At 51.4% G+C, this 14,151-nt stretch overlaps 1 protein-coding gene and 1 long non-coding RNA gene across 6 annotated transcripts in view; one reads left to right on the top strand and one right to left on the bottom strand.

The window, feature by feature from the left end:
- The window catches only part of SIL1 (SIL1 nucleotide exchange factor), a 90,326-nt gene extending 90,110 nt beyond the window's left edge, over positions 1-216 (bottom strand). For all 5 annotated transcript variants that reach the window (XM_042880646.1, XM_042880647.1, XM_042880648.1 and 2 more), the window contains exon 1: positions 26-216. The gene's annotated coding sequence lies outside the window, so the exon portion shown is untranslated. The remainder of the gene's footprint in view (positions 1-25) is intronic.
- A 13,241-nt stretch (positions 217-13,457) lies between these two features.
- Positions 13,458-14,151, top strand: LOC122185185. Its single transcript, XR_006180774.1, has 2 exons — positions 13,458-13,498; positions 13,867-14,151. It is a non-coding gene; the product is annotated as an uncharacterized LOC122185185 (long non-coding RNA).

The raw sequence follows: 14,151 nt of genomic DNA, 5'->3' as shown, positions 1-14,151 counted from the left end.
ATAGACCACGCGCCCCCCCACTCACCGCTCCGCAATGCGCACGCTCCGCCAGGCCGAGGGCGGGAACACGGCTGAGGGGCGGCTGCGCTGTGGAGATTCCGCCTCCCGTCCTCCGTTTGCGCCCGGTGGGAGTGTGCTGCGTCCAGAGATGTTCTTCACTCCTGTTGAAGTCACATAAGCAGCAGAAGTCAGGGAAAGAGGCAGATTTGCTCCTCGATCGTCACTTCCTTGCAGCGTGGCTGGGGAACGCAGCACTGCCCGGGGGCCCGCGCATCCCCACTCCTGCCAGGAGAGTGAGAAGGGCTAAAAGAGCACTGCAAGAACTCCCCAGGGGCTGCTGGTTTCAGCGAGTGGCTGGAATCTCTGTCTCCCCCGTGCTGGGCTGTTAGAGAAAGTGACGAGCAGACGAGCACGCCTCCATGACCTGCCGTGGGTCTGCCCTGTGCCGTGGGTCTGCCCCTGCACTCCTCATCCGTGTTGAGGTAGATGGCAAGGCAGAATGAAGGGTGTTAATCTCAGGCTCAGCACCTGGCATCCACCCATAGGAAGGCGGGAGGTCACTGAGGGCACGGTGTAATGGAGGAGAGAGCTGCAAGCTGTGCCCATCAGCAACCAGCTTCACACACGGGTGTTGTTACCCCTCAGCCATCAGCAGTGCTGACAGCTCTGGCAGGCACAGCACCAAGTGCTGCCACAGGTGAGAATTCAGTCCTCCTCACACCTCATGTGTTCTGTGTGCCTCCAGGAGCAAGTGATTGATTGTAGGAAAGTCTCGGCGTTAGTTCAAAGTAAATGAAATATTTTCAATCTTTCCAGGTTGGATGTAAACACCTCAGATTTAGAATCGAAGCCCACTAAGCCTATCCAAAGTGCCTCACAGATTTATTGGGTTTCAGTGCCATGATTTTTCAGGTACATGATGGGTTTTTTTTGGCCAGGTGTGTGATTTTTGGCAAGGCACAGCTCCTGGTGCCTGAATGCACAGAGCTGAAGTGCCAGGCGCTGCAGCCCTTTCCCCCATCCCCTGCTCCACCAAGCAGTGCTGCCTCCAGCTCTGGGCAGTACCTGACCCCTCTGTGCCGAAGCCCTTCCGCAGACTCTGGCTGGGAGTCCCAGAACCAGGGATAAGCCAGAGTGACAGCAGGGGCATCTCCTCTCCAGAAGGATAGAGGGTTGCAAACTGCTTTGGCTACTGACCCTTTTTCTGATGACTGCTAGGAGCACTCTGTCCTGATGTGGAGGTGTGACGTGGGGTTCATCTGTCCCTCCAGCACAGCCCAAGGGAATGCTGTGCTCCATCCTCGGGCAGCAAAGAACCTTGGCCGCAGGTTGTAATTGCTCTGTTGCAGATAGTAGATAAAAAATAAGATTCAGGCAGCGGGTGTTGGAGGAACACCAGCAGGAGGCAAAGAGCTTCTTTGCTTAAGCTCCACCCCAGGTCTCCTGTTTATTGGGGTTTTATTGGAAATCTTTTGCAGCATTGAGAATGAAGTCCTCCTCCTCCCCTGAAAGACAGATCTGGCCTAAAACATGAATCCCAACATCCCCCAGCTTTCAGGGAAGGGAGAGCTACAGTGACTGCTGCCTTGGAGGTGACTGAAGCTGAGCTGGGCTGTGGGCTTGGCCCCTATGGGAGGAGCTGAGCCATGATGGTAGAGCAGAATTGAACCGTCTGGGGCATTCCCATGGCTGCTGCAGACCTACAGCCTCTTCTGGGCGCTTGGGAGCTGCAGTGAAAGGTGGGAGCCTGTGCCATTGATCTCAGTGGGAACGGCATCAGATGCCAGCCCCAGGCAGCCTGCGAAGTCTCACTCAGATGCTTGGTCCAGAGAGAAGTGTGCTGCATCCGCGGGCAACACCAGCCTAATCCCCTCCTCTGAAATCACTCACACATCAAAGAGATTGAAAAAACACGCTCTGCATGCATTATCTTTTGCATTTCAAGACTGAGTTCTTCAACAATGCCTGTTTGATCTGATAGGATAGAGGATTCTTCCAAAAGATGGGTGTAAGAGAATAATTTGGGGCTGGGAATAATTTTTTATCAATGTACTTAAAGGCAATCACAGCGCTAGGAGGGAGGCCTAATTGTGGAGTTGTGTAATTAGCTTTTATGTCACTGCAATTATTCTGTTGGCTACATATAAAGAACATGGCAAAATGCGACACTTAATTTTAAATCGGGACTTGATTCTCTTTTAGTAGGTAATTGATGTTGATCACATCACTTAGCAGTGACTATAAAATGCACTATTTAGATTGTAAGAGGATGGAGAAAAGGACCAAGCAGATAGGTAATTGATGGATCACGGACTGCGCTGGTGGGAGGCAGCATTAATCCATCAGGCTTCAGCTCTATCTGGACACTGTTACTGGCCCAGAGCGCTAACGAACACAGAGCCACTGCTCCTGCAGCCCGAAGCATCGCACACTGCAGTGAGCAGCCACTCTGCCCCCAGATGCTGGTGTTAGCCGATGAATTTGCACTTAATGCAATTGATTGCTTGTGTTTAAACACTTTCTTCTAAAGGCAGGCTTTGTTTTCTGCTGCTCGGCTTCAAGCGCATGCTAGGATTTTGCTCCAGTGAATCCAATAAAAGAGAAGCTGAATCGGTAAAAGTTTTCCTTGCCTTTGCCACTGACCATAATGTCTGATTTCTGCAAGCAGTTTCACTGATGAGGTGAGGGCAGGCACGATGCTCTCACGCTGTGCTGGAGCAGAGCCAGCAGGCACAGCTTTGGGGCCGTCCCACAACCGGGGCTGGAGGCGAGGACAGCGCTGAGGGACAAAGGGTAACTGGGGTCACCTGGTCACAGATTCCTTCAGTGGAAGGCATGTGGGTTTTTTACTCAGGACTGCTGTGTGCTCTGCTGGAGCCACTCTCCTATTGACTCCCTTATTTCTAAAAAGCAATCCAGGAGGATTTTTTTTTTTCTAAAACAAAGCCAAGACCATAAGCTGCACCATGCACTCACCAGAAGCACAGCGCCCAGTGAGCACACCGAACATTTAAGGAGGGATAATGGCTGTGCAGTAATGGCTTGGTGTTTGGGCAAGATTTCACGCTCAGCCTGTGTGGAGCTCAGCACTCGCAGCCGTTTCCCAAACTGACACGTGGGTAGTGGTGTTGGGGTGTCCTGGCACTGCAGACAAGCAGTCCCCAGGGCTGAGGCTGGAGAGGAGAACCATGCAGCATGAAGTGATGAAGTGTTGTCCTGCTGGACAATGAGCAAACTCAGCAGGATGAAGACATCTTCTGCTGAGTTTCCAGATGTCAGGACTGGGCTTTGCATTCTACAAAAGAGGTGGCTTTGTTGCCCCAAAGGTTAGAACCTTTTCTCCCCTCCTTCCCTCATCCTCTTGTCTCTTGCCGTGGTTCCTAAATAAATAAATAAAAATTAAGTTCAGGTTCCACCAGTGTAACTGTGTGAAGAGCTGCAGCTCTGGCACGGAGCTCGGGTAATAGCCATGGCCAGTTAGTTTCTACACTGAGATGATGAAATACAACTTTACAACACAAGTAGTGAGTTGTGACCCAGCCTGAGTGCGGTGCAGGCTGTTTCTGTAGTGCAGATGGATCTGCAAAGGACAGACCAGAGCGGATGGCATCACAGCTGCAGGGCTGCCCCGCATCCTTTTGAAATGCTGTTTCTCACCCACGTTGCATGTTTTATTCCTATTTTTCCCCTCCCCTGGGCACAATGTTCCCACATGCCTGAGTCTCCTTCTTCCTCCTGTCTTGTACTGGAGCTGAGGCCAATGTTGCCTCCCAGAGCTGCCAATTAGAGATTTTGGAGGCTACATCTCTGCTCTCACTGCTGGGACCCGGCAGCTTCTGCAGGACCAGTTCTGCCATTTCAGCATTGCCCTCTCCAAATCACTGATAATCAGCCAAGCCTTGCCTGCAGTCTCCAATCCCCTCCAGCCCAAGTGCTATTCTGCTTGCCATCAAAAAAAATCCATCTTGCCTGCAGCTGGTGGGTGAATGGGGCTTTGCTGTCAATCGCTTGAAGGCTCTGGAGTGGTAAATGGGACACGATGAGCTGAGAGACCATCCCTGCTCTTGGGGAAGCTGTGCCAGCAGGGCCAGTGCTGGAGATGAAGCATGAAGGTTTGCAGGCAAGCTGATGCAGAGCCCGGGGCTGCGATCCCAGCAAGTGTCAGCCTGTGACACTGCTTCTCCCACTCGGGTGCATCTGTGGGACGGCTCAGCCCTGCGGCTGCAGCAGGGCCCGGGTTATTCCCAGGGCCCCACGGCTGCAGACGACCCCAGCATTCCACCACAAGTTGTGGCAATGTCATTCATCGCACCAGAGCGGTTTGTTACACACAGGCTTTCCACTGGACTTCTGGGATTCCCTCACTTGCTTCCATTTTATATTGGGTTTTGATTAAATTAGATACAGCTGCGAAGGCGATCAATTCAAAGCCCATTTCCTATGAAGTCACACATGATTTATAAGCGGAAAGGAGAATAAAGCATGGAACAAGAGCAAAGGGACCTGGGTGGTGCATAACTGGTGCAAAGGAATCATAAAGTTTTTGTGGCTGCCAGCTCTACTGCAACAGGTCTGGGGCTGCAGGCTGCAGCTTGGCTGCATCAGTCCATGGCCATGCCCAGTGCTGCGACCTCCTCATCCCCACAGCTGGACATCTCTGGGCCACAGCGCACACTGGTTTGGGAGTAAACACTAGAATAATTAATAGAACGCTTCCCATTAGGTGGAAACAAGGAGACTTTAAACTTCAGCAGTTCTGCATGCTTAAGGGAGAGAACTGTTATGAGAAGTTATCCCCTGCAAAAATGGACTTAAAATTATCACTTCTCACCAACACCTAGTGCTGGATGCACTGAAGAGATTCAGCACAGCGTTTGCAACTCCTTTCCATCACACTGCATGCAAGAGACCCCAAAGCTTGTCACCTGCGGATATTTACTTTGTGTCAATACCTACATTCTGCTGCTGCTCAATGGATGGTTTTTCACCCTGTCAAATTTTAGGTACAAATGGTTACCAAACCCACACTGTGTTTCAGTAGCACTGTCTAACAAAAGAACACCAGGAAAGCCCATCAGTTGTGCCAGACAGTTCCTAGGAGCCCATATGGTGCCATGTAAAAGCAAATCAGTGCAGCCCCTGAGACAGCTCACAAGGGCTGAGTTAAGGTGATGCTGAGTTAAGGTGATCCTTAATATCTCGGTTCGGGACTTCAGAAGTTTGTCTCCCTCTGGGCTAAGTGACACAGGGGAGACCCCACCATTGGGGTGTCCTTTGCTTGTACCTGAGCTTCAAGGGAGTATTTACCGGCACCTGGGAAGCAAACAGCCCCATAAAGACCAACAGTGGATTTTTAGGGCCCCAGTTCCATATCCCCGTACCAACAAGGCTTTGGGAACACAGCCGGGCAGGTCCGCAGTGGAGAGAAGGCGACAATGAAGCAAGGACCTGTTTTCCCAATTCGTCCTGGCTGCAGCCTGCCAGCAGCGTGGCAGGGGAAATGAAGATGTTATCGAGCAGCAGCACGCAGCAGTAATTGAAAGCCTTTTTGCTGCTGGAAACCCTCAAGGCTGCCAGTCTGTCGTCTGAGCTGCCACTTGCAGATACTTTTTCTTCTCATTTCCTCTCTCTTTTGCTTCAACTTTCCATCGAGTGCGCCGATTCCTCATCATGCATCCTGAATCACAATGTTAAATATGTAAATACAGAGGTATTTACACCCCCTCTCCTGGGTTGTTTTGTATATAAATTTGCCCTGCTCACAGCCTTCTTGTCTCTGCAAATGCTGTGAGCAGTGAGCTCTGCCTGGGGCTTGGCAGGGTGAAGCTTTGAGGAAACCAGTGCAAAAGAACATCCAGCATCACTCTGGCTTTGCTGGAGGATGCCGACAGCCAAATCTCTGGGTCTTCATAGAGAAAAATATCAGCAAAAGGGATGGAGCAAAACAGGCTGCTCTCCTGCCTCCCCCAATGCCTTCTTGCTCCCCCCCCCTACAAGGATTTTGGTGCTGGTGTAAATGGGCGAAAGCAACAACTGAAGAGCTAAAAATGTGAAGTATGAAGAAAGGCTTTAATTTTCACAAAATCTTTTAATCCATTAATCACAGTGAGACTTCTGTATGGAAACCTCCCTCTCGTTTAATACCGCCTAAAGATCATCAAGATAGTAATGACTGTTTTGCGGGGGAACAGGAGGAGTGAGGTGGGACAGGCTGAAGGCGTGGGCTTGTCTCCAAGGAGAGGAGATCAGCCCTTACCAGCATTGAGCCAAGCACACGGAGCTGCTGCAGAAGCTGGGCAAATCCACTTGGGCATCCAAAACAGCTTTTAAGTTCTAGGAGCAGTCTCAAACGTCCCCTCTCCCACTCCACCACTATGCCTTTCCTCCTCCACGTCCATGCTGTTCCTTCCCTTGCCCTCAGAAGGCTCCAGGATGCAGAAACTATCCCAGACACAGAGAGAAGCACCACCAGCTGACGCCCCAGCCCTGCACTGAGGGGAAATGGCCCTGGACACCTTTGGGATGTCTTTGCTGCCGACTGGATCTGGAGTCTTCCTTTATCCTTTCATCTTTTCATTTCACACAGCACCAGTGGGAATCAAAAGCAGCACAACAGCAGGGTGGAGATGAACACAGCCATGAACTCCCAAGCGGGTCCAATGCTCAGGCTCTGCTCCCTTTGAGAAGGCTTTTGCAGTGGCTCCAACTGTAAGAAGCCCCCAAAACCACTGAGAGTCTCTGCGGTGCCTTTCTGCTGGGCACTGGGGCTCTCCTCAGTAACTGAAGGAGCTTTTTATTCTTCTGCCACCTACCACTGGATTTCAGCATTAACATAACAGCAAGGGGTGAGAGACCCCAGTAAATCCTGAGGACAGTAGGATTAACACAGTGGAAACGTTGTTTTATTGCTTTGCTGTTCTTCATATAAGGAGAGGAGAAAGGGGAGAGGAAAGGGAGAGCTAAACCCTGCCGAACGTGGAGGAGGAGAGCCCCTGAAATAAAGGCAATGCTGTAATCCCCGCTCCAGGGCTGCCCTTTGCATTTGGGTTCTCACAAGGCACTGCTCATGTTAACTGTAACACACCTTCCCCTTGCAAAGAAACACTCGCAGCTGACAGCTGTTGGGCGCTGTCTTCTCTGCGATGTCACTGGCATTAACCTCTGTTGCAGGTATACCAGCTGCAGAGGGAATGGTCTTGCACGATTCATTCGTGTTACAAGTTTGATAATGTCTCCATCCACCAAAACCACCTTCCAGCCCAGGTCCTCTTGTCCAGAAACAACCAAGGCATATTTCCATGAGAAAGGATGACAGGTGAAAAAAGATTTGCTTTCATGAGTTGTGTGGCATGTTGTAGGGGCTGCAGAGCACCTTGGACCCATGGTTCTCCCTCTGGGACTCCAGATTTCCAGGTGGGAAGCTAGTAAGCACCAGTTCCCAGTGCAGCAAAACACGCAGTGCTGGTCCCTTGGCTTGTGTCCCATGATGGAGACTGATTTTCTAAAATGTGGAAACCCTTTGATGTGTTACAAATGTAAATTGCAGTAAATACACGTATCAAAAAAGAGGAGAGAGCCGGGAAATGAAGTCCCTTGGAGCAGTTACACCACTCTCACCTCTTCATGCCTTCTCCCCGCTTCTTCAAGTGCATTCACACGACACAAACCCTACCCTGCACCCTGATCCAACCGACGGTCACCACCACTGGGGGCAATTTGCAGAGTGACCCATCCTTTGTCTTAGATGCCGCCAAGCTGCTCTTGCAAGGACACAGCCTTCAATTCATCCTAGGTTCAGCTTTCCTCAGGCTTAGCACATTCTGCAGTAGCTCCATGTGCTTCACTTTAGCAGCTTCAGACCCGGGAGCCAGTCGGAGCAGTCGAGGTTCCCTCCTTGCCACGATGGTTGCACAGACCTCAGACTGTCCTGACTGTGATGGGGAACACAACATCTACAAATCAGAGTGCTTTCCTGAAGCTGTTAGCCTGCTTTCCTCACGGGAAGAAGACAGGAGGAATTAGTATGCAGCATCTTCCTCGGGAAATCAATGTGATTTCAACTCGCTGTGAAGTTCCCTGACTGTGTTAGATATGCTGCACTGGTAAAAACTAATTCTCGGAGGAGAAAGAGTGGAAGAAAAAGAAAGAAAAATGCCTTTAGACAAGGCTAACATATTGCAGAGGCTACATCTTGCCAGTGCTAGGGCTGGCCTGGAAGTCTCAGAGCTGAGAGGGCTGTGCAGTGCAGTCATTCCAGCTACTTATCACGCAGCTAAGAATTGCTCATGATTGTAAATTCTAATTAAAGCTTTTTTGGGAAAAAAAATAAAAAATCAAGAGTGTCCTTTAAAAAAAAAAAAAAGAAAAACAGATATTTCAGCTAAATTAAAAATTCAGGTTTTTTAAAATAGGGAAAATGTTGAAAAATTTGAAACAACCCATTTCAGCACTTTTGGGATGAAAGGATGTATTTTGTGTTGTGAAATGCATCATCGATTCAAATGTGTTTTATCTTACAGTCTGAATAACAAAAATAGTTTCCAAACCAAAGCAAAACGGTGTTTTTAGGCTTTCTCTTTAAAAAAGCCTAACTGGAGGTTTCTGTCCTAATTAAGACTGATTTTTTTTTTTTCTTTTTTAAAGAAATTGAGTAATTTATTTCCAGCTAACTCCAGTCTAAACCACTTGTTCTTCCTTGGCTCTCCCACCCCGTGTTTACCAGGCGTACAACCTGGGCACCCATCCGCAGTGCTTCCATCAGCTCCAGGTTCCAGCACTGCCAGAACCCCCCTGGGATTTGACTGGGGCTTGGTAAGACCTCACAGAATCAAACCAGCATCAGCAAAACGGCTATCAGAGCACCTGGGTTTCAGTGTCTCAGTACGAGTTGGAGTGATTTCAGAATCTGTGCAGCCACTGTTTTTTGACATAGAAGGCTGAGATGCAGAACAGCCCAACACCTCTGCAGGATCAGCACATCGCTTCTGCGGTGCCAAGGAGGTGTTTTAGGATCTGTTAGATGAAAGGCACCGGGTAACAAAGAGGTGACAGTATGCAATGTATCTTCTGGATGAGAGCACGGGAGGGAAAGAGAAAAATAGGGTTAAATGGGTACTGGGAAAAGAAGGGGGACAGCAGGGGAGGGCACTCAGCCAGAGGGGAGCTCAGAGAGGGGAGTGGAGGGGAGGGAAGGGAGCAGAGCATCTGCAGAGTCTCTGCCAGAGACCAAAGGGAAAAAAGAAATTGCTCTGCAGTTAAATGAGAACCAAGGGAAAACTGCACAGATGCCTGAGTCGCCTGAGTGCACTTTGAACAGTAAAAGAGCCAGGCACTGGCAGCGAGAAGAGACACAGGCAGGCCTGAAGGGGGAACGTGCAGAGGGTCTGATCCAGCTACAGTCTCAGATCTGGCTTCCAAAAAAATGAATGGAAGGGCCTTTGGGAGGCTGTGGGGCCCTTAGCCAGGAATTGAGGTGCAGGGAGACCACTGCTGCATCTCATACGTTGTTCTCACAGGAAGCACTGGTGAATGAAGCCTGGAGTGCCCATTACCTGCAAGAAAACTGAGACTTGCATTAACACAGCTCTGTCACAGACAGGGAACATCGCAGCAGGACACCCCTTCCCACGGGGTGCCAAGTAGGCCCATGGTATTGTAGAGTCGATGGAGATAAAGAGTGTTTGTATTTGCTTTTGCAACAAGATAAGATCAAGTATCAGCTGCCCCTAAGGGAGATAAAGCAAAGATGAGCCCGGCAGCAGCACCATCCTCACCAGCAGGCCGTGTCCCCCCAGAGAGCAGTGGGCAGAGCCAGTGATTACAGGGCCCAGCAGCAGCTCCATGCACAGCACACAGACACTCAGGCCCCGCCATGGGGTTCAGGAAGGAATAAGATGCCATGAGACTGAGATCAGGAGACATGGCCACAACACAGGTCAAAAGTCCCTCTGGGAAGTGGAAGGGGACAGAGCTGCAATGCACGTCCAAGAAGTCTGTCCAGGAGAAAGCCTGGAATCAGACACTGCTGCAGCATCACTTACAGAGTGCATGTAGCCGCAGGCTGAGCTTAAATGGGGTCCCAGCCCATGGATACAGGTGGAGGCAGGTGGGGTCAGGGTCACTGAGAGCATCTGTGCCTTCAGAGCTACACAGTGTGTAATTTCAACAAGCAAATGCACTTGGGAAGCTTGAACAGGGCGCAGCAATCTAACAGCAGCTGAAGGGAGTGCAGTCCCACATGAGCCAAAGGCTGTGCTGATAACCTTTCTGTGTGAAGGAGGCGGCACTGCGGGGCAGGAGCTTTCCCACTGAGGGGTGAGGGAGGCCGAGCTGCGTCCATCAGCCCTGTCCTGCTGAGGGTCGTGCCAGGGGCAGTGCTGAGGGACACAGAGGGGTAACGCAGCAGGGCTCTGTGTGCCGTGCTTGAAGCACTCTTTGATTTTTAACAAGACATATCCAGCAGGAGCATTTTTTCTCTTTTGTCTTTATTTTACAGCTGTGAATTATTGAAAGCTTTACTATTGCTCTCCCAAATCATTCTTGGGCAAACAAAAGATAGTTCTGAATGTGCTTTCCAACAAAAGCAATCGCGACGCATTTCACTCATGGTTCAGCGTTGCCTCTCTTTTGCCACATCTTAAACTACTTCACCACTTGGGCTGATCAGCAGTGTCCACTCCACGGCAGAGGGGGCAGCGGAAGAGCCTGAGGTGTTGCAGGTCAAGATGAAAATGCTGCGTGTGCCATTAGCTGTCAAAACTATAACGAGCTTAAATCAGTGCAATTAGATTGCTCATGGATTACAGGAGCAACCGCTGCAGCTATCCATTGCACACGCTGCGCGATTAAACTGCAGTCCTGACATTAAAGTGACATGATTAAAAGCAAGTGTCGAAGGCTCAGATCTATGGAAAGCTCAGCAGGCAGGGTTAAGTCCACAGCTTCTTTAGAGGTCTTCTGGGGTTGAACACTCCAGGGTCTGGGAATGATCTCCAGCCCCTCAGCAGAGCCAGCTCTGCTTTTAAGTCTGTAATGCCATCTTGTGATTATATCCGGGAAGTGGAGACCACAGGTCCCCTCTGTGGAGTTTGATGCAGCATGTGGCTCTTGTTCAGGCAGATGGAAAGCCCAGAAGTACCCCTGTTTAACAAGTTTGGGGCTAAGAGGAAATCTGTCTCTGACAGAAAAGTCCCTACTCTTGCTCTGAGAGAGTGAAAATGATTCATTTCATTAATATTTATCCTTCTAGTCCAATTCTCTGGCTAAGAAAGCAATTTCTTCCAGGCTGAAGAATTTGATTCAGATCTCTCTTTAGGTACTGAGGGCTAATCTTCTCTTTCAGTGTGGAAGGAAACTGCCACATTCAAGCAGTAAAGGCACTTTTCTTCCCTGATTGAAGCCAGAGAGTTCAGTGAGGTCAGCTTTGTTGTAAGCATCCACACTAACTTGAATGCTGAGATGCACTCTGAAGGGCATGGAGAGCCAGCATAGGAAACACAGGATCTGTGGAGCTAGAAGCAGCAAAAACAACCACCAGCTGCATCAGCTGTCAGGAAACGGCACAGGGCAGCCAGCTGTCTGCTCACCCCTCGCACTGTGCTGCAGACACACAAGGCAGGACGAAGCCATCAACTGCTTCCTGCCCAAGGGGGGCAGATGTTCTTCCTGGGTGCAGGGACACGTGTTCATGGAGGTCATTCTGTGTAGGCTGCTCCTCTCCTACACAGCCTACCCTGCCTCGTCCCAGGTGGTGCTGGGCTTGTTCAGCACACAGCAGCCACAGCTCTGTGCTGGGAGGGTCACTGGTGCTCAAGGTGAGGAGCACTGGCTGCTCTCCATTTAGCACTGAGGCTCACAACTCATTAACTTCCCCCATCCTATCCCTCAAATATCACAGCAAGAAGATACTGTGCCAGAACTCCACAGAGATGCACCATAGGCCAACAACAGCCCATCGGTGGAGGCAGAGCCCTTGGTCTTGTCACATGTGAGCTGTCTCCATGGGGCTTTCTCAACACTGATTGCCCACAGAGGATGCTCTTGGAGGAGATCCTCCCAGCACAACAGGCAACAGCCAGCAGGCACATCACCCCAACTGCACACAAACCAGACGGGATGGTCAAACTGGAAAGGGCCTGAACAAAAGTCACCAAAGGAGGCATGCCAGGAATGAAGGACAGTATTTTCTCAGCTGTGCTCCAGGATAGAAAATCCAGGGTTATCACAAGGCTGGTGCAAAGTTTCAGTGATGGAGGAACAAGCAAACAGAGGTACTTTGTGATCTTTCCTTGAAGTCTTTCTGCCTGTGATCAGGGCCCAGACAATGAGCCCTGCCAAGCCCTGACAGGCTGCTTAAGAAACCACTCGAGTTTGAACCAGTATAATTCATGAATGCAGTGTGGGCCCATACTCATAACCTTAAGATGTCTTCAGCAGCACCAAGGAGATGCTCCCAAAGCTTTCTGAATGCCAAATATCAGAAGTCGGCGAATCTAAATGTCAGGAACACCCTGTAACTTCACAGCAAGGGTTTCCTTGTGCTCCTGCACAGCTTTCCTATCTAGTAGTTGGGCACGGAGCATTGTTTCATCTCGTGCAGTGAGGCAGGCTCAAGCACACGCTTGCACATCACTTACAAACCTGGATAAAAGCTGTCACACCAAGTGAAGCACGTCAGCTCTGCCTCGGGTATCAAGTCAAGCACAGCTCCTGCCACAGCTTCCTGGCAAACGTGCCTCCTACACCTACCACAGCTCTTCTGACTGCTGAGAGAATGCTCCTGGGACGGGCTGAGCCCAGCAACGCCTTGCTTGGAACCTGTGCCACAGCAGCCCTGCCAAGCACCGGCTCTCCGAGCTGCGTACAGCCGCGCAGTGAGTGCAAGCAGTGCCAGTCCTCCTGCGTGCCGAGCTGCCTGCTGAGTGCCGCACACAGCGCTGCCTGCCTGGGCTGACCTGCTGCCAACAGCTTTCATAGAGGTTTCATCTGCTTAATTGTGCTGTCCTTCCTCCTCTCCCAGGCAGGATTTCAGCTACAGCCGATGTCAGCAAACATCTCATTATTCTTTGATACTCAGGCACTCGCTGGGCCTGTTGTTCATCTTAGCCTGGTGGAAGCGGAACGCATTCTCTTTTTTTCCCACAAGTGTGGCATCAGGGATGGACGAGCGCAGACGCTTTGTTTCAAGGCAGATTAGAGATAGAAGCTATCACAAACAGAAGCACCGCCAGCCTTCACAAGAGCTCCTCTCGTCTAGACACAGCATCCCTGAACTCCGCGCAGCCCAGCCAGCACCGCAGGGACGCAAGCGGCTCCAGCAGCCCGTCGAGCCAACGCTCGCCCACCTCAGAGCCGCGGGGACGGCACGGCGGCTTCTAGGCGGTACGGCGCCCGCCTGGAGGAGCGGCCCGGGCTCGGACCCGCCTCGAGGGGCGGCGCCTGCGGAACCACCCGGGCGGCGCGGGGAGGCGCGGCCTCTTTGGGCGCGGGTGGCCGTGAGGTGAGGCTGCGTTCCGCGCGTGTCCCGCAGCGCCGCGCTGCGCCCAGCGGTAGTCAGCCTCCCCCGCTGCCGTGCGCGGGCGGTGTTATGCCGCTGGCAGAGCAGCGCGCTGCCGCGCAGCCCCGGCGCGCCGTGCCGTTCTGGCCCCGGGGCGCCGGGGGTCGGCAGCCTCCGCGTGCCGAGAGTGGGGAGCTCCGGCGGGTGGAGCTGCTCCTAGATGGCGTGCGGACAGCCTCGGCTCGGCTCTCCGTGGGGCGCCTAGTTTAATGCTGCGTCTTTGGAATGAAAACGGAGGCCGGGGGGATGAAGCGGTAAGGAAGGGCTGGGTACGAGTCGTGTTAACTCTTCTGTGTGTGCTTAAATTGCAGGCACGTGGATTTGCGCGTTCCTGCGGGCAGTCCGAAGGCACAAAAGAAGCTGTCGGTGCTGCTCTGACGGTCCCACGTGGAAGGGTTTGTGTGGAGGAAGCTCAGAAGCCACGCTGCTCCCAGAGGAGCGATGGTTTCAGGATCCGGCCTTAGCAGATGGAAGTAGCAAAAGGCGCTGCGTGAGGTATAATGAGAATTTCACAGTCGGTTGGTGGTTAAGCCACGCTCACTGCTAGTTCAAAATCGTATGGTTTTCTTTGGCCTATTAAACTTACTTAAACGTGA

Source organism: Lagopus leucura, unplaced genomic scaffold (genome assembly GCF_019238085.1).
Source record: "Lagopus leucura isolate 7727_CA_CO unplaced genomic scaffold, USGS_WTPT01 Super-Scaffold_100027, whole genome shotgun sequence".
In the NCBI taxonomy this organism is placed as follows: Eukaryota; Metazoa; Chordata; class Aves; order Galliformes; family Phasianidae; genus Lagopus; species Lagopus leucura.
This window is presented reverse-complemented; position numbering and strand designations above follow the sequence as displayed.